This window comes from Arachis hypogaea, chromosome 3 (genome assembly GCF_003086295.3).
Source record: "Arachis hypogaea cultivar Tifrunner chromosome 3, arahy.Tifrunner.gnm2.J5K5, whole genome shotgun sequence".
Classification (NCBI taxonomy): Eukaryota; Viridiplantae; Streptophyta; class Magnoliopsida; order Fabales; family Fabaceae; genus Arachis; species Arachis hypogaea.
This window is the reverse complement of record NC_092038.1, coordinates 31,885,308-31,889,187: the sequence shown is the minus strand read 5'-3', so window position 1 is coordinate 31,889,187 and position 3,880 is coordinate 31,885,308. Positions and strand designations below refer to the sequence as shown.

At 43.7% G+C, this 3,880-nt stretch overlaps 1 non-coding gene across 1 annotated transcript; it reads right to left on the bottom strand.

Moving 5' to 3' along the window:
* Positions 1 to 501: 501 nt before the first annotated feature.
* On the bottom strand, positions 502 to 609 carry LOC112793850 (small nucleolar RNA R71). Its single transcript, XR_003198541.1, has one exon. It is a non-coding gene; the product is annotated as a small nucleolar RNA R71 (small nucleolar RNA).
* Positions 610 to 3,880: the final 3,271 nt, after the last annotated feature.

The following is a 3,880-nucleotide window of genomic DNA, read 5'->3' as shown; positions in this document are numbered from 1 at the left end:
CCTGAACCTGAAAGGACCTTGAAGCGAAAACTAAGAGAAGCTAAGGCACAAATCTCTGTAGAGGACCTAACAGAAATCTTCAAAGAAGAAGAACATATGGCAGCCGAAAACAACAACAATGCCAACAATGCAAGGAAGGTGCTGGGTGACTTTACTGCACCTACTCCCGATTTCTATGGGAGAAGCATCTCTATCCCTGCCATTGGAGCAAACAACTTTGAGCTTAAGCCTCAATTAGTTTCTCTGATGCAACAGAATTGCAAGTTCCATGGACTTCCATTGGAAGATCCTCATCAGTTCTTAGCTGAATTCTTGCAAATCTGTGACACTGTCAAGACTAATGTGGTTGACCCTGAAGTCTAAAGACTTATGCTATTCCCTTTTGCTGTAAGAGACAGAGCTAGGACATGGTTGGACTCACAACCTAAAGAAAGCCTGGACTCTTGGGAAAAGCTAGTCAATGCCTTCTTGGCAAAGTTCTTTCCACCTCAAAAATTGAGTAAGCTTAGAGTGGAAGTCCAAACCTTCAGACAGAAGGAAGGAGAATCCCTCTATGAAGCTTGGGAAAGATACAAACAATTAATCAGAAAGTGTCCTTCTGATATGCTTTCTGAATGGAGCATCATAGGTATTTTCTATGATGGTCTGTCTGAACTGTCCAAGATGTCTTTGGATAGCTCTGCTGGAGGATCTCTTCATTTGAAGAAGACGCCTACAAAAGCTCAAGAGCTGATTGAAATGGTTGCAAATAACCAATTCATGTACACTTCTGAAAGAAATCCTGTGGACAATGGGACTAGTCAGAAGAAAGGAGTTCTTGAGATTGACACTCTGAATGCCATATTAGCTCAGAACAAAATATTGACTCAACAAGTCAATATGATTTCTCAAAGTCTGTCTGGACTGCAAAATGCACCAAGCAGTACTAAGGAAGCTTCATCTGAGGAAGAAGCTTATGATCCTGAGAACCCTTCAATGGAAGAGGTGAATTACATGGGAGAATCCTATGGAAACACCTATAATCCTTCATGGAGAAATCATCCAAATTTCTCATGGAAGGATCAACAGAGACCTCAACAAGGTTTCAACAACAATAATGGTGGAAGAAACAGGTTTAGCAATAGCAAGCCTTTTCCATCATCTTCTCAGCAACAGACAGAGAGTTCTAAGCAGAATACCTCTGACTTAGCAACCATGGTCTCTGATCTAATCAAAACCACTCAAAGTTTCATGACTGAAACTAGGTCCTCCATTAGAAATTTGGAGGGACAAGTGGGTCAGCTGAGCAAGAAAATTACTGAACTCCCTCCTAGTACTCTTCCAAGCAATACAGAAGAAAATCCAAAAGGAGAGTGCAAGGCCATCAACATGGCCGAATTTTGGGAGGAAGGAGAGGCAGTGAACGCCACTGAGGAAGACCTCAATGGACGTCCACTGGCCCCCAATGAGTTCCCCAATGAGGAACCATGGGAATCTGAGGCTCAAAATGAGACCATAGAGATTCCATTGGACTTACTTCTGACATTCATGAGCTCTGATGAGTATTCTACCTTTGAAGAGGATGAGTATGTCACTGAAGAGCAAATTGCTAAATACCTTGGAGCAATCATGAAGCTAAATGACAAGTTATTTGGAAATGAGACTTGGGAAGATGAACCCCCTTTGCTCACCAAAGAACTGGATGACTTGTCTAGGCAGAAACTGCCTCAAAAGAGACAGGATCCTGGGAAGTTTTCAATACCTTGTACCATAGGCACCATGACCTTCAAGAAGGCCTTGTGTGACTTAGGGTCAAGTGAAAACCTCATGCCTCTCTCTGTAATGGAGAAGTTAGGGATCTTTAAGGTGAAAGCTGCAAAAATCTCACTAGAGATGGCAGACAATTCAAGAAAACAAGCCTATGGACTTGTAGAGGATGTTCTGGTAAAAGTTGAAGACCATTACATCCCTGCTGATTTCATAGTCCTAGAGACTAGGAAGTGCATAGATGAATCCATCATCCTTGGCAGACCCTTCCTAGCCACAGCAAGGGCTGTGATTGATGTTGATAGAGGAGAGTTGTTCATTCAAGTGAATGAAGAATCCTTGGTGATTAAGGCTCAAGGATATCCCTCTGTCACCATGGAGAGGAAGCATGAAGAGCTTCTCTCAAAACAGAGCCAAACAGAGCCCCCACAGTCAAACTCTAAGTTTGGTGTTGGGAGGCCACAACCAACTTCTAAGCTTGGTGTTGAACCCCCACATTCAACCTCTAAGTTTGGTGTTGGGAGGTTCCAACATTGCTCTGAGTATTTCTGAGGCTCCATGAGAGCCCACTGTCAAGCTACTGACATTAAAGAAGCGCTTGTTGGGAGGCAACCCAATGTTATATTTCATCTATTTTTCTTTGTTATTTTATATTTTTTGTAGGTTGATGATCATGAGAAGTCACAAAATCAATTGAAAAAGCAAAAATAGAATGAAAAACAGAAAGAAAAATAGCACACCCTGGAGGAAGAACCTGCTGGCGTTTAAACGCCAGTCAGGCTAGCAGATGGGCGTTTAACGCCCAGTCTGGCACCATTCTGGGCGTTTAATGCCAGAAAGGGGCACCAGACTGGCGTTAAACGCCAGAAAAGGGCAAGAAGCTGGCGTTAAATGCCAGAAATGGGCACCAGCCCGGCGTTTAACGCCAGAAATGGCTAAAAACGCAATTTTGCATGCCATTTGGTGCAGGGATGACTTTTCCTTGACACCTCAGGATCTGTGGACCCCACAGGATCCCCACCTACCCCACCACTCTCTCTCTCTTCTTCCCCATTCACCAATCACCTCAACACCTCTTCCCCAAAAACCCTTCACCCATCAAATCCCTTCTTTCTCTTCACCACTCACATCCATCCTTCATAAAACCCCACCTACCTCACCATTCAAATTCAAACCACTTTCCCACCCAAACCCACCCTCAATTGACCGAACCCTACCCTTCCCCCACTCCTATATATACCCTCCTTCACTCCTTCATTTTCACACAACCTAAACACCACTTCTTCCCCTTCTTGGCCGAAAACATAAGCCATTACCATCTCCTTCATTTCTTCTTCTTCTACTCTCTTCTTTCTTATTTTGCTCGAGGACGAGCAAACCCTTTAAGTTTGGTGTGGTAAAAGCATTGCTTTTTGTTTTTCCATAACCATTTATGGCATCCAAGGCCGGAGAAACCTCTAGAAAGAGGAAAGGGAAGGCAAAAGCTTCCACCTCCGAGTCATGGGAGATGGAAAGATTCATCTCAAGGATGCATCAAGACCACTTCTATGAAGTTGTGGCCTTGAAGAAGGTGATCCCCGAGGTCCCTTTTTCACTCAAAAAGAGTGAATATCCGGAGATCCGACATGAGATCCGAAGAAGAGGTTGGGAAGTTCTTACCAACCCTATTCAACAAGTCGGAATCTTAATGGTTCAAAGAGTTCTATGCCAATGCATGGATCACCAAGAACCATGATCAAAGTGTGAACCCGGATCCAAAGAATTATCTTACTATGGTTCGGGGGAAATACTTGGATTTTAGTCCGGAAAATGTAAGGTTGGCATTCAACTTGCCCATGATGCAAGGAGATGAACATCCTTACACTAGAAGGGTCAACTTTGATCAAAGGTTGGACCAAGTCCTCACAGTCATTTGTGAAGAGGGCGCCCAATGGAAGAGAGATTCAAGAGGGAAGCCGGTTCAATTGAGAAGGCATGACCTCAAACCTGTGGCTAGGGGATGGTTGGAGTTCATCCAACGCTCAATCATTCCCACTAGCAACCGGTCCAAAGTTACCATAGACTGGGCTATCATGATTCATAGCATCATGATTGGAGAAGAAATAGAAGTTCATGAGGTTATATCCCAAGAACT